This window comes from Schistocerca gregaria, chromosome X (assembly GCF_023897955.1).
Source record: "Schistocerca gregaria isolate iqSchGreg1 chromosome X, iqSchGreg1.2, whole genome shotgun sequence".
NCBI lineage: Eukaryota > Metazoa > Arthropoda > Insecta > Orthoptera > Acrididae > Schistocerca > Schistocerca gregaria.
Genome location: NC_064931.1, coordinates 754,211,809 through 754,235,608, shown reverse-complemented (window position 1 = coordinate 754,235,608; position 23,800 = coordinate 754,211,809). Strand labels below are relative to the sequence as shown.

Below are 23,800 nucleotides of genomic sequence, written 5' to 3'. Positions count from 1 at the left end.
AAGAGAGAGGCAATATCCCCCAAAGACTTCTTACAGCTTGGTAGCCACATGAATGACAGGTGCATAAGTATCCAAGGAGTGCATATTTCTTACTGAGAGTCCGATATCGACCTTTATGTTGAGAGTCAGACATGTGTCAAACATGAAAGGTATTTATGTCTTTTACTCTGATTTCCCATGTGCTGAAATCCGCACCATTTTTCGTTATAAATATACCACGCCACCTCTGTTACGTATGTATTGTGTTTCATGTCGCCCATCGTTGCCTGCAACTATTCCTGTCCAACAATGCATCTGTTTTTTAGGAACTGCTAAGCAGTGTACTTCAGGTACATCAAACAATGTTTAGAAGAAAGTCTGTAGAGCGTTTTTATCTTGTCTACTGAGTTTTCTGTTCTTTCTAAATATCAAATAGTCATAAAACGGTATTCGATTCTTCAACACAGCTCACTTTTTCAGAGTTAAAAAGGTTGTTTAATGAAAATTGTTTCATTCAATTATTTTCCTATCTATGTACAGACTTTTTATTTTGCCAGGTGTTGTGAAACCTTAATCACTTTTTACTTACAGATATCTGGCTTCTTTTTTGGAATAACACTTATACGAAAAATATGTAAGTCCTCTTTAAACTATTGTAGTGAGTCATGAATGCGAGAAAAAACATCAAAATAAAGGTTAAGAATAAACCAAAGCACCTCCGATGTCAGCAGATGATGCCACTGTTCCCCCATCTACGTCAACGTCAAAACTTTCTTCTCGAAAACCTTGACGTTGACGTTCTGTTCCGTTCCATTCTGTTGAAGGCTTGTGTGAATGCCGCCACTGAAAAGGCATTCTGGAATGTTCTGACCCTCCAATATGCAACTAGCTTACGGAATTGAATGTATTGGTAACAATTTTTCAGATCTAGTATGATCTATGTGGAGAATTAAAGAATTGTTTGAGACATTATCAAAGTGGTAGACAGTGGTTTTTTAGGAATGATATTTTTGATGATTGGGGATCAACAGTTAGTATTATACTGCCAGTGGAAGACGATTTTAGTGCCATAAGAGTCTACCTGACTAGAATATCGTGCAGCTGTACAATTTATGTGACCCAGAGCCAATCTACAGGGAATGTTCAGCGTGAAATGCGTCTTGTGTACAGTGGGGATGTACTGAATAGAAATTTGTGTCCAGATGCATCCAGGAATTTAACGAAGTACGAAAACGAATCACAAGCAATGAGAGCATTGCTTCCTCTGTGGGTCATATGCCAACTTGGGAAACAAATCATACGAACTGTGCTTAAAAGTAATGCCTCTGAGTTTTTTTGGGAAAACCGTTAAAGTTTCTTAAACAAAACAAACGTTATTAACATTCTACATCTTTATTCTTCGTGGCTACATATTAATTTCTCAACGTAGTCACCCTGACGAAGAACACATTTCTCCCAACGAGAGACTAGTTTGTTGATAATGTCAGAGTAAAACGTTTGAGTTTCTTGACAGAGCCACAACCTCATCTCTGCTGGCACCGGTTCATCTTTCCACGATTCGTGTGGTTCCCCCGTCGGAGGTTCGAGTCCTCCCTCGGGAACGGGTGCGTGCGTTATCCTTAGCGTAAGTTAGTTTAGGTCAGATTAAGTAGTGTGTAAGTCTAGGCACCGATGACCTCAGCAGTTTGGTCCCATAGGAACTTATCACAAATTTCTACCGGTTCATCGCTATCAAAGTGATGTCGTCGAAGGTGTTCTTAAAGTTCAGGAAACAGACAAAAATTGGATTGGGCTAAGTCGGAAATGCATGGAGCGAGATCAATGATTGTGAACCGAAGGCGTCAGATTGTTTTAGATGTCGCAGCGTTCGTGTGTGGTCTGGAATTGTCATGCTGAAGAAGAAGGCGCTTCATTTGCGGACGAACTCATCGAATTCGAAACTCGATTAAACCACGCTGTTTCTCACGCACCGGCATAGTTACGTTACAGATCGCGCCGTGTTACACGCTACACTTCGGATGTAGAATGTTATTAACGTTTGATTTATTTAAAGCCAGCCGGTGTGGCCGAGCGGTTCTAGGCGCTTCAGTCTGGAACCGCGCGGTCGCTACGGTCGCAGGTTCGAATCCTGCCTCGGGCTTGGATGTGTGTGATGTCCTTAGGTTAGATAGGTTTAAGTAGTTCTAAGTTCTAGGGGACTGATGACCTCAGATGTTAAGTCCCATAGTGCTCAGAGCCATTTGATTTTTTGAGTATTCTAAATGGAAATGTTCGCCTTCGCGTATCAAGACAAACGCACGGGTTATTGTAACTACATTTTGGACAAAAGAAAACTGGCCCAGAAAATAAGTTGGTTTTCCTATATTAAGATGCATGCAATATTTTTCGGGCCACCTGCATTTCATTGAAAACTCTTGGAACATCCACTGTACATCTCCAGTTTGAACACCATTGATTTGCATCGTATGGGGTCTCTTAAAAATCATCTATGTGGGCAACACTTTGCAGATAACCTCGCAGCCCACAAGATTGCTCTTTGAGTGCACTACTACTGGAAGTTTTGCTGCGAGCTTTCATGACCTTATCAAATGACGGGCTATGTGTTTAAATTTACAGGGTAGTACGTTGAAAAGTAGGATAAATTTCATCGTGGTACTCGCAGCACTGATCCCGCTACTCGCTTTGTTACTTATGGTCAATTCATAGGTGACGATGCGGAGTTAAGCGTCACAGCATTCCGGAATGCATTTTCAGTGGCGGCATTCACACACATCAACAGCATGGAACGGAACAGAACCTTAACGTCAAGATTTCTCGACAAGAAAGTTTTGACGCAGTTGGGGGATCGGTGGCATCATCTGCTGACATCGGTGGTTAAGCTATTCCTGTCGCACTCACTCGTTTTAAGGCAATTGATTTCGTGCTTTGGTTTCTTCTTAACCTTATCAGCGCACACTCCGCTGCAGAGTGAAAATATTATTCTTTATTTTGATATTTGTTTTCGAATTTTCGAATTCATGACCCACTACAAACATTTCATAAGGACTTGCATATTTTTCCTATGAGCGTTTATCCAAAAACGAAGTCAGATATGTGAAAGCAAAAAAAAAAAAATATTTAGGTTTTACAATACCTGGCAAAAGAAATAGTCTATGCATAAATAGGGAAATAATCTGATGAAACAATTTTCATTAAATAACCTTTTTTACAGGGAAAACGTCAGGTCTGTTGATATTTCCACTCAGTTATTAGTGGAAAACTACGAAACACAAGGACCACACCAGCTCACTTTGTAGCTAACGCTCTACTGCCCGGACACAGGAAGCTTTTGAACGTGATTTTTTTTCTTCGTTGGGGTTATCTCGCTTCATTGTGGGGTCCGTAGCTGATGAGCCTTTTGCGCCCGTCCCATGGGTCATTAGAGATCCGAGCACTAGCTCGGGCAGCCAAGGAAGAGAAAAGGAAGGTTAGAATTGAACGTCCGCGTCGGCATCGAACTGTTTCCATGTAGACAAAAGAAGTACGCCAAATCGGAGCTTGTAAACGTATATTTGAACCCTACTGCTTCAGAATACGAGTTCAGGTCTTAATTCCTGTGGCTTCTCGGTTTCTGTGTGTTTTTGTATTTCGACTGATTAAACGATGTGTTGTGCCAGAGAAGGGAAACCAACAAGCCGCTCGACTAAACAAATATGGGAAACCATCTAAAACCTGCAGCTAAACTGGCTTGTGTACCATACTAATTTTCGGTGTGTAGCATGCTGAAAATGATTAATTTGAATGAGTTAACAGTCAAACGAATCTTAGCAGCGAGAAACAAGGAGCACGGTTTACCAAAGAAAAAGGTAAAATAATGCAAGAAAATATCTCTTGGCAGCATTTCCCTTTACTATCTTGCACAGCTTTCGATACAGTTACAAGTATTTACGCAATAATGAACTTATTCCACCTAAGAATTTCAATCATATTTATCCATGCGAAGGAAAAAAACAGGTGAGTACAGAAGTTATAGGAGCTGATATTCTTTTATGTCATCGCAGTACCTGCATCATTCTCACTTAACACAGTATATTGTAGATAAATAATTGCCTTTGTATTATAGCGTAAAAAAATTTAGCGATTTCTAGTGTAGTGTTCCAATGATGAAGGCTACACTCTACTGAGATTATGTACCACAGTTCTCAGGAAGTGCAGCCAACTTTTTACCTATGCTGAATATTACTTATAGAGGATATAAACACCTAGTCTCTATAATTATTTTGCTGTAGTTCTTGAAACTCATTATCCTCAACTGCTTAACTGACGCGAGGACGTCTATGGACGCAGCAAAAGTTCACACCTGATACCTTGTACAGCCGGTGGTCGCAGGTTCCATTCTGTTTAGTACAGAATATCTTTAGATATTGGTAAGAAAGTTGCTAAAAACAAAGTTCTAAACGTTTAACAAGATATAGTACCATATTTCCTGTACGCCGGTGTAAACTCAATCAAGAAAAAAAATTAACGCACAGTGTTCACTGAGATGACACGTCATAGACTAGCGCTATGCACATATGTAGATGACGGTAGTATCGCTTACACAAGGCATAAAAGAGCAGTGCATTGACAGTGCTGTCATTTGTACTGAGGTGATTCATGTGAAAAGGCTTCCGACGTGATTATGACCGTATGACTGGAATTAACAGACTCTGAATGTGCAATGGTAGTTGGAGCTAGACCCATGGGACATTCCATTTCGGAAATTGTTAGGGAATTAAATATGCCGTGATCGTCAGTGTCAAGAGCGTGCCAAGAATACCAATTTTCAGGCATTACCTCTCACCACAGACAACGCATTGGCCGACGCCCTTCACTTAACGACCGAGAGCAGCGGCGTTTGCGTGAAGTTGTCAGTGCTAACAGACAAGCAACACTGCGTGAAATAACCGCATAAATCAAAGTGGGGTGGGACGTAGGATAAAAGTATCAGTTAGGATAGTGCGGCAAAATTTGCTGTTAATGGATTATGGCAACAGTGCCTTTGTTAACAGCACATAGCCTGCTGCGCCCTTCCTGGGCTCCTGATCATATCAGTTGGTCCCTAGACGACTGGGAAACTGTGGCCTGGTCGGATGAGTCCAGATTTCAGTTGGTAAGAACTGATGGTAGGGTTCGAGTGTGGCGCAGACCCCACGAAGAAATGGGCCCCTGTCAACAAGGCTGGTGGTGGCTCCATAATGGTGTGGACTGTGTTTGCATGGAATGGAATGTACTGGGTCCTCTGGTCTGACTAAACCGGACATTGAGTGGAAATGGTTATTTTCTGCTACCTGGAGACCATTTGCAGCCATTCATGGGCTTCATGTTTCCAAGCAACGATCGAATTTTTTATGGATAACAATTCGCCATGTCACCAGGTCACAAACGTACGCGATTGTTTTGAAGTTCCGGACAATTCGGGCGAATGATTTGGCCACACAGATCCTCCGACATGAATCCCATAGAACATTTATGGGACGTAATCGAGAGGTCAGTTGGTGCACAAAATCCTGCACCGGCTGTAATTATGGACGGCTATAGAGGCAGCATGCCTCAGTATTTCTTCAGAAGATTTCCGGTTTGTTAAATCCATGCCAAGTCGAGTTGCTGCTCTACGCCTGGGAAAAGGACGTCTGACACGATATAAGGAGGTATCCCATGATTTTTGTCAGCTTACTGTATACTGCCATATACACAGTAGAGTGTGTGACCACTGATTGGCACACAGCGTCAGGCTTGAGCCCTTGCTGTGTCTACCGGTTGCCTCGCGGCATTTCACTTATTAACGCTGTCAGTGTTTGGTATAGATATAACAGTAGCTGCCCATCATCTTAACTGTGGGCAAAAATGTTTTCGTCGCGTACTAGTTACTCGTGTTTTTTCTTGTTGTCAAATTCTACAGGGTGTCGGAAAAGTCTTTCCCTGATTACATAAATTGATAACTCAGACTAGAAATAAGATACAAATATGGAACTGGTGTCTAATTGTTTACAAACTAACAAATATTTTTTCACACACCAGTAAACTTCCACACGAGCACCCTTGGTAGCACGTAGCACATCTAGGCGATATTCAATTTCCGTCCACACATTAGCCAACATCACTGGAGGGATCGATTCAACGACTGTGGTTATCTGTTTCAACATCTGGTACACGTGTTCGGTAGACTTCGTCCTTGACATAACCCCATGAAAAGAAGTCTAATGGTGTTATGTCAGGAGAGCGTGGAGGCCAAACCGTTGGCCCATCACGACCAATCCATCGCCCACGAAAGGTCAAATCGAGATAGGCACGGACGTCCAAACCCCAATGAGGCGGTGCATCGTCTTGCTGAAACAAGACATCTGGGTGATACTGAAGCAGCTGAAGAACAGCATACAGTTGCAACATGTCCAGATACACTGCAGATGTGATGGTAGCCTCAGCGTAGAAGAATGGCCCGATAATTCGATCTTGCAATTGCGCGCACGATACATTCACCTTTGGACTGCCTCTGGTGCACTCCGTGACCTCGCCCAAATGCGCACATTATGGCGATTCACTACTCCACTGACAAAATAGGTCGCTTCGTCGGAAAAGGCAATTCTTCCTCAATACGTGATAGCATTTCGACCGCAAAGTCATATCGACGTGTACTGTCATTGGGCAACAAGGCCTGAACGATTTGCACTTTGTATGCACGAAACAATAAATGTTTGTGTAAAATGTCTCGGAGAGAGCTTTTTGGCATCTGTAATTCACCTGAGGCCCTGCGCACCGATTTCTTCGAACTTCACAGAAAAGACTGCCATACAGCTTCCACCCTGTCTGCCGACGTTCTTTGTCGACCAGACCTCGGAAGGTCAGCAACCGATCCTGTGTTCTTGAACTTCTCATACCAGGCTTTAATGCTCTTGACATCACGTGGACTCCTTCCAAATGTTGTCTGGAAGTGTCTCTGCACTGTGGTTGGTGATCGTGTCTCATGGTACCACAGGACACACTGTGCCTTCTCCTAATTGGTTAACATGGCTTCTTGGGCACTGCACCTCCTCCACTACTTACGTACTGCGAAGCTGAAACAGAAAAAAACTTTGATAATTGTAAACAATTCGACACAAGTTTCATATTTGTATCTTAATCTAGCCTGTAATCAGGGAAAGACTTTTCGGACACCCTGTATTTTCAGGCTTCTTTTACATAGTGGGAGAGTACTTACAAAAAAAAAAAAAAGGCGGTTCCTCTACACTTTTTTCTTCTTCATCATATGTTACAAGCCAGCTAAGGTCCACGTTTAAGCCACTAAGTTGTCTTTGCGCTTTACTTTTTGACTTTCTTCTGCTGCCAATTTTCTTCCCTGTCGTTTTGTAATTGTTTTGTCAGGGAAACCTTTCCGCATGTTAAATTCGTTTCTCTATTTTATTCTTTCTTCGATTTATTGCTTATTTATGCTAATTTCATTTAAGTCTTCATGCACTTTCTTATGTTTCCTGTATTTTCCTTTTAATTTTTCAAATGCTGTACAATTTCTATTGTAGTCTGTAACACCCATTCTTTGGATGAACCAATAGAAAATCAACCTTCTGTTTTTAAATTTCTTCTAATTTTTCCTACATTTTTGTATATTTCAGTGTTACTTCTTAATTTAAATGTTTCTGCTGTTGTCTGTTTCCTAACAGCTTCCACGTACCCTTTACTTCTTCTTTATTTCTTCATTTTTCTTTTATTGAACCTAAAATAATTATCTCTGATGCGTATGTTTTTTCTGGCCGAGTTATTGCTTTTTAATAGTGAATTTTTGCATTTATAGAGAATTGTTCCGTATTATAAACATCATTAAAAAATTGTTCAGAATCCCAAATGCACTCGAGGTTGTGAAAAACATACTCAGTCAGTGTGGGCGGAAGCATCGTGTCCACAATATTCCCGGCGATTGTTAAGAGAAAGAAGGCCCTCAGCGGCGTTCGCTGAAAACGAGCCGAGTGCCAGAGCCCCGGACGTGGCATCAGATAAAAACGCTGCGCCGTGTCGCCGGCTGGTCGCCTTAGCGATTCATTAAAAACTCGTTTCTGGGGCGCAGCCCGCCCGCCAGCTCCGACGGTCTCAGCTGGTACTCCCCCCACCTCCACTTCTCGCCGTCGCTGAGCCATGAAGCCCCACAGTTCATTACTTTGACACTTATGACGGGTTAGCAACACAAATACCTCGAGGATAATGAGGGGATGGGCCCTTGCCAATTCCAAGGCACAGTCGCCGTATTTTCCGTGAAACATGTGAAGAGGCATCGAGCAAGACGGCACAGCAGTCATTCCAGTATCCTTGTAATCAGGAACAATGACTTAAATTTCGGTCATGTCATTAAAATTTGTCTTGTTACCGTCTACAGTCCGATGTCGATATTTTATTCTAGTCTATATAGCGCAAGCCTCTTAATATCTGCATAACGACTGCAGCCTTCATCTACACTACTGGCCATTAAAATTGCTACACCAAGAAGAAATGCAGATGATAAACGCGTATTCATTGGACAAATATATTATACTAGAACTGACATTTGATTACATTTTCCCGCAATTTGGGTGCATAGATCCTGAGAAATCAGTACCCAGAACAACCTCTGGCCTTAATATGCCTGGCCATTGCGTCAAACAGAGCTTGGATGGCGTGTACAGGTACAGCTGCCCATGCAGCTTCAACACGATGCCACAGTTCATCAAGAGTAATGAGTGGCGTATTGTGACGAGCCATTTACTCTGCCACCATTGACTAGACGTTTTCAATTGGTGCGAGATCTGGAGAGTGTGCTGGCCAGAGCAGCAGTCAAACATTTTCCGTATCCAGAGAGGCCCGTACAGGACCTGCAACATGCGATCGTGCATTATCCTGCTGAAATGTAGGGTTTCGCAGGGATAGAATGAAGGGTAGAGCCACGGGTAGTAGCTCATCTGAAATGTAACGTCCACTGTTCAAAGTGCCGCCAATGCGAACAACAGGTAACCGAGACGTGTAACCAATGGCACCCCATATCATCACGCCGGGTGATATACCAGCATGGCGATGACGAATACACGCTTCTAATGTGCGTTCACCGCGATGTCGCCAAACACGGATGCGACCATCATGATGCTGTAAACAGAACCTGGATTCGTCCGAGAAAATGGCGTTTTGCCATTCGTGCACCCAGGTTCGTCGGTGAGTACACCATCGTAGGCGCTCCTGTTTGTGATGCAGCGTCAATGCTATCCGCAGTCATGGTATCCGAGCTGATAGTCCAAGCTGTTGCAAACGTCGTCGAATTGTTCCTGCAGATGGTTGTTGTCTTGCAAACGTCCCCATCCGTTGACTCAGGGATCGAGACGTGGCCGCACGATCCGTTACAGCCATGCGGATAAGATGCCTGTCATCTCGACTGCTAGTGATACGAGGCCGTTGGAATCGAGCACGGCGTTCCGTATTCTGCTAACAGTCATTGGATCTCGAGCAACGCAAGTAGCAATGTCGCGATATGATAAACCGCAATCGCGATAGGCTACAATCCGACCTTTATCAAAGTCGAAAACGTGATGGTACGCATTTCTCCACCTTACACTAGTCATCACGACATCGTTTCACCAGGCAACGCCGGTCAACTGTTGTTTGTGTATGAGAAATCGGTTGGAAACTTTCCTAATGTCACCACGTTGTAGGTGTCGCCACTGGCGCCAACCTTGTGTGAATGGTCTGAAAAGGTAATCATTTGCATATCACAGTATCTTCTTCCTGTCGGTTAAATTTCGCGTCTCTAGCACGTCATCTTCGTGGTGAAGCAGTTTTAATGGCCAGTAGTGTATTTGAGGCTGCTTAGTGTAGAGAAGGCCTGATCTCACCCTAAAATTTTTGTCACTCACAATGCCCTATATTTCCAAATAGACGATTTCTTGATGCCTCAGGATGCATCCTATAAACCGACCCCCTCTATTATGATATAAATTTCTTTTCTCCCTGTTTCCATTCAGAATCTCTTCATAAGTTATTCGATCTGTCCACATAACGCTCAACATTCTTCTGCAGGAGCTATGTCTTTCTTGTCAACTATTTATCGTCCACACTTTACTTCCTTAGAAGGTTACATCCCAGACAAATACCACTAGAAAATACTTTCTAGCACTTAAATTTATATTCGATGTTAGAAAATTTGTCTTTTTCAGAAATGCTTTTTTCTGTTGTTAGTTTTCAATTTATATCCTCTCTACTTCTACCATCGTCACTTATTTTGCTTTCCGAATAACGAAACTCATCTATTACTCTCAGAGTCTCTTTTCCTAATCTAATTCCCTCAGCGGGACCTGAATTTATTCGACTACATTCCATTATTCTTGTTTTACTTCTGTTGATATTGATGTTATAGCCTCCTTTCAAGACACTGTCCGTTGTAGCCAACTGATCTTCGAAGTCCTTTGCGGTCTCTGACAGCATTAGAATACCATCAGCAAATCTCAAAATTTCTATTTCTTATCTCTAAACGTTAATTCCCCTTTGAAATTCCTCCTTGGTTTCCTTTATTGCCTGCACACTGTACAAAACTGAATAAAATTGGGAATAGGCTATAAAACTGTCTCATTCTCTCCTCAGTTACTTCTTCCCTTTCATGCCCTTCGACAGTGATAACTGCAGTCTGATTTCTGTACAAGCTGTAGATAACCATTTTCTCCCTGTATTGTGTTCATATTACCTTCATAATTTCAAATTGTGTATTCCAGTTAACATTGTCAGAAATTTTCTCTCAATCTACACAGGCTATAAACTTATGTTTGACTGTCTTCAGTCGGTCTTCACTTGTTCTCATATTTCTCTGGAACCCAAACCAATCTTCTTCATGCTCGGTTACTACCAGTCTTTCCATTCATCCGTCAATTATTCGAATTCAAATTTAGGTTCGCCAAAACCATGCATAGTAAGATAACTCCTTCAATATGGCGACTCCCGATACCTCACTATGTTCTGCCTTCAGTGACCTCGCTGTTGACGAAATGTTAAAACCTAAATGTTGAAACCTAAAGATCGCTTGCCACGATTGCATCTTGCGTCTACTACACAGTCACAGTTGCATAGTAGAAGTTATTAAACCACTGGTGTATGATGTCAAACAACAAATTTTGAAGTTCCCTGCAACATGATCAAACCTAAGGTCACTAACATTAATGTGTAAACTCTAGACTGTGTCTACTTATATAATCGAACTGGTATAATGCTTAAAATTATCTGTGAAGCCTCCACTTCGTTATAGAGATTTTACAAGGAGCTTATTGTGTAAATCTGTATCTAAAGTTATAGTAGTCACGACGTAAAAATGAGGAGCTGAAGTAGCATATAAGACAATAAAAAGCAATTTTAATATGTGCACTGAAGGGAAATTATTTGTTTGCTGAAGCCGACACAAGAAAAGGACTCCAGAATCTAACTGCCAATTAGCTGATCGGAATTACTTTAATTGCGTCTTATGCAGTGTTAACATTAAATTTTTATATTATGTCTACTACAATTTTAGATACGTGTTTACGTTCTTCGTCAAAACTCTGTGTCGGCGAGGTGGTTTCACCGCTAATTTTAAGGATTTTACTTGTTAGATTATGTAAGTATGTTTGTTGCAGAGTTTGCACACTTATGTCAGTAACCTTAGGTTGTATCTTGTACTACGAAATTTGAAAATGGATGTTTGACATCCGAAATCTCACGTGTAACAAATTTTCTGCGAAACTGAGACTGAACTACATATAAGAAAAAAAATTCGTCCAAATGCAAATATTTAATAGCTTCCGAAATTCTCTATACAGGACAGAAAGTAAAGTACTAACATTACATGGATTACTATAAATTAAGCACACCCATAAGCATCTTTAGGATCGTCTCTAATACATCTGTCAGTCTTCAGTTGCTAGTGAGCCTGCATCATTTCAATTTGTAGCGCAGTTAGTTCAGTGACTTGAAATGTAGACATATTTACATGCAACATTTTTGTTACAGATTTTCCAACGTAGTTTTAGGTTTTCAATATTTCTCTTACTCTCTGGCTTAATATGAATTTAATACATACAAATTATGCTGTTTCTGCACTGCGTATGTGTTTGCCTTGCTGTTGATGAAGTTGGTCTGTTATTTGTGACGCTTGATGCGTTTATCGGCGCAGACGCAATTTGTATCTAAGCCTTCCCACCATATTATTGAGTAATAACCAACACAGTATTCTCCAGATTTATTATTCGACGATGCGAAGATGTTTGCACATTACACATGTACATGATACAAACTCTTTGATATTACACGTAGCTAAACACTGCTATGACACTTCCCAATCAGAGGTGATATATTAAAACAAACGACTCATAATCCGAAATGCTGGTAGTATGAAAATAAGTACTTCCTTGATACAGGGCATAAGACATGTATTGTTCTTTGTAAAGCAGATACTGTAGTGATATTAGTATCTTCCAGGGAGTCCTGTCAACTTACACTGACGCTCCTTTGCGTTGGTATTTGTTTGGTTTATCTACTGAGCGCTACCCAAAGTCGTAGTAACAGGTATGCTTTTCCTTTTCGTAATGAGTTGCTCTCACCTTCACTTAATTTCAAGTCATTTATGTGACTGGATTCGTGATTTCCTGTCAGAGACGTCACAGTTCGTACTAACTGACGGAAAGTCATCCAGTAAAACAGAAGTGATTTCTGGCGTTATCCAAGGTAGCGTTATAGGCCCTCTACTGTTCCTTATCTATATAAACGATTTAGGAGACAATCTGAGCAGCCGTCTTAGGTTGTTTGCAGATGATGCTGTCGTTTATAGTCGAGCAAAGTCATCAGAAGATCAAAACAAATTGTAAAACGATTTAGATGAGATATCTGTATCGTGCGAAAATTAGCAACTGACACTAAATAATGAAAAGTGTAAGGTCATCTACATGAGTGATGAAAGGAATCCGTTAAACTTCGGTTACACGATAAACCAATCAAATGAAAAAGCCGTAAATTCAACTAAATACCTACGAATTACAATTACGAACGACTTAAATTGTAAGGAACATATAGAAAAGTTGTGGGGAATGTGAACCAAAGACTGTGTTTTATTGGCAGAACACTTAGAAGATGCAACAGATGTACTAAAGAAACTGTCTGCTCTACGGTTGTCCGTCCTCTTTATGAGTACTGCTGCGAGGTGTGGGATCCTTACCAGATAGAACTGACGGAGTACATCGAGAAAGTTCACAGAAGGGCAGCACGTTTCGGATTATCGAGGGGGAGGCAGTGACACGGACATGAAACAGGATTTGGGGAGGACATAATTAAAACAAAGGCGTTTCTCGTTTCGGCTGGAACTTCTCACAAAATTTCCATCACCAACTTTCTGCTCCGAATGCGAAAATATTTTGTTACGCCGACCTACATAGGGAGGAACGATCAACATAATAAAATGAAGCAAATCAGAACTCGCACGGAAAGATATACGTGTTCGATTTTTCCTCGCGTTGTTAGAGATTGGAATGACAGAGAAGTTTTTTAAAGGTGGGTCGATGAACCGCCTGCCAAGCACTTAAGTGTGATTTGCAGAGTATAGATGTAGGTGCAGATGTAGATGAAGACGATGTGATATGATGATAGGGGTAATCTGAGCGGTATTTGGACTCCGGTGCTTCCTAGTATTAATACGCTGCTTTTGCGCTACCACGTTTTATCAAAACTTTTCGTGGTTTCACACATAGCTATGAAAGTTGCTGGCGGATTCTCTAGCAGCGACCACTGATTTCAGTGTTCCCTATCGATTCATGTAGGATGGCACATTTTTAAATAAGGAAACACCGTGAGCGTATTGTACAGATTAGGACAAACAAATAACGCTCTATGAACTGGTAATGGGGTAGGTATAGTTGATAAGTTTTGAGATGTTGATAATAAATAAGAAGAAGAATTGAGTGGCTTTGGTAAACATATCTGCATAACTCTAGGACTATGTAAAGGCTGCCTGAAATTCAATAATGTTAACATTAAATTATTTCGCTTCCATGTGTGTTGTAACATAATTGATCCGCGTTTCCTGCCTTCGGCGTTCTTCGCTAGCCGGTTATCTCTGTTTCTCGAATCATGACTCATAATTGTAAATTATAAGTTGTGACCTTCGATACGTATCGATGATTAAAATTAATGCACGAAGGGCAGGAAACGCGTTTCACGCGGAATATGGCAGCTGATGAGTTGGTTAGGGGAGTCGCATCTTTTTAAGCCAGCCAGGATATCTAGTTTGAAACCGCTGAATTACTTCTTACGGGGACTCGGTTCATTATGTTCACCAAAACATAGAATGAGTACAAGCAAAGTAATTGGTATAATGCCGAACATGTGGAGAATAGCCCAGCTATTTTCACATCGGTCCGTCTCTTCTCTGGTCTGGCAATGTCCTTGTGTTGTATTGCAAATGGGTTAAATTGTAAGCACTGAGCGTGACTTTTAAGTATCCATCATATGCCCAAGTCTATTACGAGTTTGTTCATTCTATTCGCATTGTTCTTCGATTGTCTGTACCTCGCAGAATTACACCTTCATGTTTCTCGGACATAATTGTTTATAGTGCTCACATTTCTTCACTTCAGGCTAGTGCGTGCAGACGGAACATGTCCTAATACTTTTGAATTTTGTCACGTCTTTCGTTCACAGCATATTTTATTAGCGGATCTTTGTTTTTATAATGCATCATACTGCGTATTATTTTAGACAAATTAAAACCTTTAGTGAATTCTTGATTCACAGTTTATTTTTGAAAACTTTTTCAAACATGTCATACTATTCTTAATTACGAAAACTACTCATGTAACTGGAATACACTACTTTGTTCCAGTGTTAGCGATCATTCCCACCGAGACATGCACATGTGTAGTAGAATAATCTCTCGGCCACATTATTGGTGCTGTGATGCAGACGAATTGTAGAGAATTAACTTAATGCCACAAGAAAATAATTTGACAGGCACAGTAGCTAGCAAACTTGGGCGTGAAGGATGACACTTACCCAAGGTAACCAAAAGTCTCTTGAGACTCGTAGTAGTTTGTTTGTAATTGCGTATTGACATTCTTTTGAATCTATTATAACGTTTATAGCTCCAGGAACTCTTCCCACTGTGTTCTGATATATTTGAGGCAAATGTTTCCCTCTTCCTAAAGCGTTACATATATTTTTTGCTGGGTTTTTGTCCGAACTGAGATTGCATACAACCGACGCCCTACGTCATCCCGAATTTGTTCGAGGATCTGATCAGATGTAGACTAATTAATCTATACAAATCTACAAAAGTTTATTCAAACCACGATGCAAGAAATGACGACATTAACGTAAACTAGATATGAATCAAAGGACACGTGAGTGCAGTCATCTGTGAGCTGCAACCCATGTCGGAACCAATGACACCAGACGCTTGGGTTCTGAGGCCATCCTCAGTACGTGTGGGCGGCTTCTGGAAGTGGTGTAAGCAGAACATGCTATTTGCAGTATCGTGACAAAAGTGATCATGGTCCTTTGATTTGGGATCGGATGGAGGGTCTCAACCAGAGGCTCCATCGACCCTTAGAAGGTCTTGGCTGCGGGTTTCTGGGCCTTAGTTATGCGCTGGAGAACTGTACGATTCTCCTTGACAGGTCACGGATGTGCAACGTAGAGGAAGCAGCTACTCGCGTAGCAGAGCTCTTTTGGAGTGTAGATGGAGGTTTTTAAGCAGGCGACAGTTTGAGGTTCTTTGGTGAACGCTCATCAATCGATAAGCAGACAGCGAACTCAGATCACGAACGAAGTAAAAGAATTTCGAACTTCAAAATTTTAGCAGCAAATTTCCTAAACATTGAATTTGCCGACCTCTAGGAAAGCTGTCGTGTACAAATTATATTCGTAACTTAGAGCTGGATGAAACTGGAAGTAGAAATCTCTGAAATGTTTAGCGAGTCATGGAACGTATATCTAAAAGACAGATTAGACATTGCAAACGACAAAAATATTGAAATTGACTCTGGGTGCGAAGTTATCTGGACGCGAGTAATCGGCCTAGGTGAAGTCCACTTAATCATGGAATGTTTTTACCGGCTACACGATTCCGCCGTAACGTTTGCAGAATCGTTCAAAGACAGTTTAAACAGAGTAGTGCGGAAGTTCCTTGATCATGCAATATTAGCTCGAGGCTATTTTAGCCTGCCGAGTATAGACTGTCTAGAAATTTACTGCAGGTGATATAGATAGACACACTTGTGGAGTAGTTCTGAACACATTTTCCGAAAACTGTCTGAGCAGCTAGTTGGATAACCATCACGTAAAGGAAATATTTTAGACATTATAACTACAAGAAGATCTGACATTATCGACAGTGTCAATATAGAGACGAAAATTGGTGCTCATGAAGTCATCATAACGACATTGATTTGAGTAATAAAGTTAAAAATCCGTGAAGAAGGCTAAGAAATTTTTCATTCTTGAAATTACAAATAAGCAGTTTTTAGCACCCTACTTATAGAAAGAACATCAATTAATTCTAATGTAATGGACGTTGAGATAGTATAAACCTAATTTAAAATGATTGTAGATCGCGCTCAGGAAACGTATGTGGCGAGCGAGTGTGTAGAAGACGGAAAATACTCACGTGATATAATAATAAAATTCTGAAAATGTAGAGGAAACAAAGGTTGTAGCACTCTTGAGTCTAAAAAAAGCACAGAAATGACTACAGGCAGAAGTTAAGAGACATTCGTACGACTATAAAAAGCTCGATGCACGAAGCATGCAACTTTAACGTCATGTGGTAGCGAAAGATCCTGTCGAAAACCCGAATAAATTCTGATCCTACGTAAAATCGCTAAGTGGATCGAAGGCTTCTATTCGGTCACTTGCCGACCAAAACGGTGTGGTAATAGAAGACAGCAAAAAGAAAGATGAAGTTTTAAATTTGGGGTTAAAAAGTCATTCGCGCGGGAGAATCGTACAGATCTACCATATCGTTTGACCGTCGCACTCGTTTGATTCGGCCTCTTTAAACCGTGTTTCTACTACACAAAGTGGAAATAATAACATTTTATTTCTTACTCCATGTGCTCAGTAACATAACAAAAATTGTTTATACCAGTCATTAATATAATTTTTTGTTGGCATGTGAAAGTAAACTGTAACAAAACGGTAAAACAACAATACAAAGTGCAAAAATTGTGTTACACCATCACTGCAAAATTCTGGGAAGACGAAACAAATATGTACAGAATTTGAGTTATCATATTTGCTCACACATTTCTTTTCTTAATTTTTTCTGTACGGTCTAGGTTGCAGTCCGTTGCCCGAAATTTTTAAGGGGAAACCTAGTGAAACTTCGTTTCGTTGTCAGTCTGGGTATCATGCCTGGTGCGTTTCCCATTTTCTCTACGAAAAATTTCACTACAAACTATAACAAGAGTCAAATCACTGAACTACTCTTTAAGAGCACCCAAATGTCATAAAAAAGTACACAGTCCAAAGATTGCAGTTTAGTCATTAGGGAAGCGTTCGCTGCCAGTAACATTTGGAGAGAGAATTGTGCTAGGCACGATGAAGTAGCATGCTAGGCTGCTGCAATTACTCCCGCGAATGACAATTTTAGTATCCGTCTCGCATGCAAATTCATTTTCCCACGAACGTGGAAAGCTCTATTTGCAGAAATCATGATTGTACAATATTTCGGTAGATAAACTATATGCGAACTTTGACCGAACCGAACAGAGCTTCGCATACTTGTTTTTCGAATGTATTGTATAGCTCTCGTCAACGAATCAGGAAATATTTCAGGTTTGATTCGTAGGTGACGCTCTCCGTTAGAAAATTACTTCAGGTAATACGTCCCGAATTTTTAAAACTTATAAAATTCTGTTCACGTAGTTATTTACGTGAAAATTGTAGAGTAAACCGGATTAATCATCATCTACAGCAGTAAGACGACCATAAAAAGTTTACTAGAGAGACATAGCTTGTCGCGGACAAAAGTAATGAATTTGGTACGGTGTTAGGATGACCATGTTTTGCAAACTTTTCTCCGTGAGCGCCGCTTTTGTTTCGCTCGTTATTGAACGGCACAGAAGCGAAATAAAACGTCCCCGGCAAGTTGCGAGTTGCGGCGCAACCGTATACAGGGAGGCGTCAACGGCGCGCAATGCGGTACCCCGTGCCGAGTACAACTTGTAGCAGATCCCCAGGCGGCGATATGCCCGCTGCTGGACGCTCAGCGCTGAATGCGTAATGAGCCATCAGCCCGCTCGCTGCTCAAGGAGACTGTCCCAGCGCTTTTAATGCATGTACCGAAACCAACGATACATATGTATTAGATTTGTATAAACGGAAGACATAACTAAGGTTGTCGGCTCAATATTATTACAAAAAAAGCTAATAAAACGAAAAGAAGCGTTTTCAGTCGTTTTGTAGAAAAGGGATGGAGACAAGGTTGAACGTTATGTCAACAACGGCATTAGTAGAGCAGTACAAGTTCGAAATTGGAAAGGCTATCCCAATATTCGGTTTAAATGGTTGTCCACCACGGAAACCATAAATATGGATCTATAGGGATCTGGATAATAGCCCTCCCGAATTCATCGCCTCCGTCACTGCTCCATTTCTGTACGTCACTGTGCAAAATACTATCGATTACGTTGTGCTGCAATGCTTAAGCGGCTTTTGCTGAAGGTACAGCTTTTGTCAAACATTCTATGTGCTCCAAAGTCCCTGGTGACACCACTGAGTGAAGTGGGACTGATTTAATAGCGATTCCACCAAATGTAGAAGTATGAAACTGGAATTTCCCTATAGATGGTGATATCCGCCAGTATTGGGGCCGTGAGACCTAGAGAGCCTGTATAGGGAGAGTGTGGCCAACCGGACAATACGGCGGCCATTTTTCTGCCAAACTGTGGGAGAGGCCTTTTGAATGGCCAGTAGTGGAGTAGTGGAGTAGACACTCACCGAATCAAAAGCACAAGACAATATGGCGAAATCATTCGTTAAATGCCTTTGTTTATAAGAGTAATGTATTATAATAATTTTCACACAGCCAATTTACAGGTCTGTTTTCAAATTTAACTATGTATATTGCAAGTTGTTTTATATGTAGTAAAAAGCAAAAATGACTTACTTCGCATAGATAAGAGTACTTAGTTGTTTCAACAAGGCTCCTGTTTGATTTATGTCAGCCCTATTGACTGCGACTGCCCACTGCTTTCGTCTTTCTTCATTGCGTGGAAATGCTAACATGCGAAATCCACCTTCGCCTCTATTGGAACAACTAAATGCAGCACAACCTGGCATCGTTTACGAACGTCTGCAGAACGAATTACAGATGTCAAAAACAATACTGTACAATTACTAACGAGTTTACTTCAAACATGTAGGCCTACCGACTTCATCACAAAACGCTTCATTATTTCAACTCGTATTTAAGATCGCTAACGCTAATTACGTACTAAAAACGATATACAACTAAATCGAACATGCATGCACAACGCATAACAAGTCTCTCAATAATTCAAATACCTTTTAATCGTTTCCAAAAGTCCTCTGAACTTCAATTCAACTTAAAAGCGCGGCGTACATAGGAAGCGCGAGAGACGTTTGGCGCCATTTTTCTGCCAAAGGTAATCAACCAATCGCGGGCAACTTCACCTATGGCCACTCTCTCCCTATACAGGCTCTCTAGTGAGACCGTGCATGTAGCGCCACCTGCTTCCTGTAACGGCTGGCGACGGATATCAACACATAGTAACGCAAATTCCATACATCGGCGCTTGTTTCAGACACGTAAACATGTCGAGTTTTGAGCCTACGAACTACGATTTGCAAACAGCATTGGTTTTCTGTTATCATTTGCAGAAAACTGTTGTAGAATCGCATCGAATACTTGTCGGAGCTTTCGGCGAACATGCTCTTGGGAAAACACAGTGTTTCGAGTGGTTCAAAAAATTCAAAACTGGTGATTTTGACGTGAGAGACGGCGAGCGCGGGAAACCACCGAGAAAGTTCGAAGACAACGAATTGCAGGCCTTACTGGATGAAGATGATACTCAAACTCAACAGGAACTCGCTGAACAATTGAATGTGACACAGAAAGCCGCTTCTCTTGGGTTGAAAGCTATGGGCAAAGTGCAGAAAGTGGGAAAATGGGTTCTGCATGAACTCCATGAAAAAAAAGCCCTCCGTCTTCAGGCTACAAGTGGCCCATCGGGACCATCCGACCGCCGTGTCATCCTCAGAAGAGGATGCGGATAGGAGGGGCGTGTGGTCAGCACACCGCTCTCCCGGTCGTTAGGATTGTTTTCTTTGACCGGAGCCGCTACTATTCGGTCGAGTAGCTCCTCAATTGGCATCACGAGGCTGAGAGGCTGGGTGCACCCCGAAAAATGGCAACAGTGCATGGCGGCTGGACGGTCACCCATCCAAACGCCGACCACGCCCGACAGCACTTAACTTCCGTGGTCTCACGGTAACCGGTGTATCTACTGCGGCAAGGCCGTTGCCCTAACTGAATGAAAGACAGCAAGCAAATCGAAAGACCACTTGTGAAATTCTGCTCGCCAGATACAAAAGAAAGTCAGTGACAGGTGATGAAAAAAGGATCCTAAGCGTCGGATACCATGGGTGAATCCAGACAAACCATCGACATTCATTGCAAGACCAAATCGCTTTGGAACAAAGACAACGCTCTGTCTTTGCTGGGCTCAGAAGGGTGTCATCTATTATGAGCCCCCCCTAGTCCGGCCATCCTGATTTAGGTTTTCCGTGATTTCCCTAAATCACTCCACGCAAATGCCGGGATGGTTCCTCTGAAAGGGCACGGCCGACTTCCTTCCCCATCCTGCCCTAATCCGATGAGACCGATGACCACGCTGTCTGGTCTCCTTCCCCAAACCAACCAACCAACCAACCAACCTATTATGAGCTGCTAAAAACTGGAGAAACCGTTAACACTCATCGCTACCAAAAGCAAATGATCGATTTAAATCGAGCATTACGTCAAAAACGACTGGAATGTGGAAGAAGGCAACACAAAGTCATATTGCTCCGTGATAACGCCCCGTCACAAACATCAAAACGGGTCATGGAAGGGTCGAGGCGTTCAGTTGGGAAATATTAGGGCATGCGGCTTATTCTCCAGACTTGGCTCCTTCCGATTATCATCTATTTGCTTCACTGGGGCACACTGTCGCTGAACAACGCTTCAATTCATATGAAAATGTACGAAAATGGCTCGTTGATTGGTCCGCTTCAAAAGAAGAACTTTTTCTTTTTGGAGTGGCATTCATAGCCTGCCGGAGGGGTGGGAGAAATGTACACTCCTGGAATTTGAAATAAGAACACCGTGAATTCATTGTCCCAGGAAGGGGAAACTTTATTGACACATTCCTGGGGTCAGATACATCACATGATCACACTGACAGAACCACAGGCACATAGACACAGGCAACAGAGCATGCACAATGTCGGCACTAGTACAGTGTATATCCACCTTTCGCAGCAATGCAGGCTGCTATTCTCCCATGGAGACGATCGTAGAGATGCTGGATGTAGTCCTGTGGAACGGCTTGCCATGCCATTTCCACCTGGCGCCTCAGTTGGACCAGCGTTCGTGCTGGATGTGCAGACCGCGTGAGACGACGCTTCATCCAGTCCCAAACATGCTCAATGGGGGACAGATCCGGAGATCTTGCTGGCCAGGGTAGCTGACTTACATCTTCTAGAGCACGTTGGGTGGCACGGGATACATGCGGACGTGCATTGTCCTGTTGGAACAGCAAGTTCCCTTGCCGGTCTAGGAATGGTAGAACGATGGGTTCGATGACGGTTTGGATGTACCGTGCACTATTCAGTGTCCCCTCGACGATCACCAGAGGTGTACGGCCAGTGTAGGAGATCGCTCCCCACACCATGATGCCGGGTGTTGGCCCTGTGTGCCTCGGTCGTATGCAGTCCTGATTGTGGCGCTCACCTGCACGGCGCCAAACACGCATACGACCATCATTGGCAACAAGGCACAAGCGACTCTCATCGCTGAAGACGACACGTCTCCATTCGTCCCTCCATTCACGCCTGTCGCGACACCACTGGAGGCGGGCTGCACGATGTTGGGGCGTGAGCGGAAGACGGCCTAACGGTGTGCGGGACCGTAGCCCAGCTTCATGGAGACGGTTGTGAATGGTCCTCGCCGATACCCCAGGAGCAACAGTGTCCCTAATTTGCTGGGAAGTGGCGGTCCGGTCCCCTACGGCACTGCGTAGGATCCTACGGTCTTGGCGTGCATCCGTGCGTCGCTGCGGTCCGGTCCCAGGTCGACGGGCACGTGCACCTTCCGCCGACCACTGGCGACAACATCGATGTACTGTGGAGACCTCACGCCCCACGTGTTGAGCAATTCGGCGGTACGTCCACCCGACCTCCCGCATGCCCACTATACGCCCTCGCTCAAACTCCGTCAACTGCACATACGGTTCACGTCCACGCTGTCGCGGCATGCTACCAGTGTTAAAGACTGCGATGGAGCTCCGTATGCCACGGCAAACTGGCTGACACTGACGGCAGCGGTGCACAAATGCTGCGCAGCTAGCGCCATTCGACGGCCAACACCGCGGTTCCTGGTGTGTCCGCTGTGCCGTGCGTGTGATCATTGCTTGTACAGCCCTCTCGCAGTGTCCGGAGCAAGTATGGTGGGTCTGACACACCGGTGTCAATGTGTTCTTTTTTCCATTTCCAGGAGTGTATAAATAGCAGTGGAGATTACTTTGAGTAAAACATTGTTTATCAGTTTGAAACACCAAAAGTGTAATTATTGCGACCAAATTCCGGTTCATACTTGTAAACTTAGTAAATTCTCTCGCAGCCATCCAGATTTAGATTTTCGTGATTTTTCTAAGTCGCTTAAAGCAAATGCTGTGATTATTCCTTTCAGAACGATACTGCAGGTTACCTTCTCCAGTCTAGTCCAATTCGAGTTTGTGCTTCTTCTCTTATGGCTTGTGCGTTCACAAAGCATCAAACGTTAACCTTTCTTTCTTCTGTGTGAACTTAAGCTATACATTAAAGATACAATAGAGGAGGTACAATGCATAAACTTCATAGACGTGTTTCATGTCAGAATGATTATACGGACCGTGCGTTGCAATGGGGAGTAATTGCAAGTGGTCACACGTGTGAGCGTTAGTACAGGGCCCAAAAAGTACACTCACTGATAAAGTGAAGCACCCATAAGGGGAAGCGGAAACCAAATGAAACTTCACGGGTTGAGAGGGTGTGATGTTATTTCAGTGCTTACGAAATCGAATCAAATATACATATAACTTGTGAGTATTAACCCACTTATTGTTGCACACTCTCTGTCCAGGATGCCTTCACTGATTCTCTAAGCTGGTCATAGGTTGTGTTCCAAAAATGAACAGCAAAGATACAAAAGTGATGACATTTCCTGCAGGACCTGACCATCATTTTGCAGGATAATGCTCAAGCACGTACAGTGCAAGCTGTTACTGATTTGTTTGACCTATGGGGCTGCTAAGTGTTATACCACCAACTGCACTCCCCTGACTTAAGACCTCTTGAGTTCAACTCGATTTCTAAACTGAAGGAAACACTTCACGGCATTCGCTTCGGAGTTGCTACAAATTCGTCGGGCAATAGACCGCGCCGCTCCAACTGTCAGCACAACTGGCACTGCTAAGAGTATCCTAAGATTTACATACCGCTGGCAACGGGTTATACACAATGCTTGGGGCTACTCTGAAGGTCAGTAAAACTTTGAAACACGTATCTATTTTGTACGAGCTGT

At 42.6% G+C, this 23,800-nt stretch overlaps 1 protein-coding gene across 1 annotated transcript in view; it reads left to right on the top strand.

Moving 5' to 3' along the window:
* The window catches only part of LOC126299004 (circadian locomoter output cycles protein kaput), a 701,868-nt gene that overhangs the window by 466,843 nt on the left and 211,225 nt on the right, over positions 1–23,800 (top strand). The gene's annotated exons all lie outside the window — the stretch shown is intronic.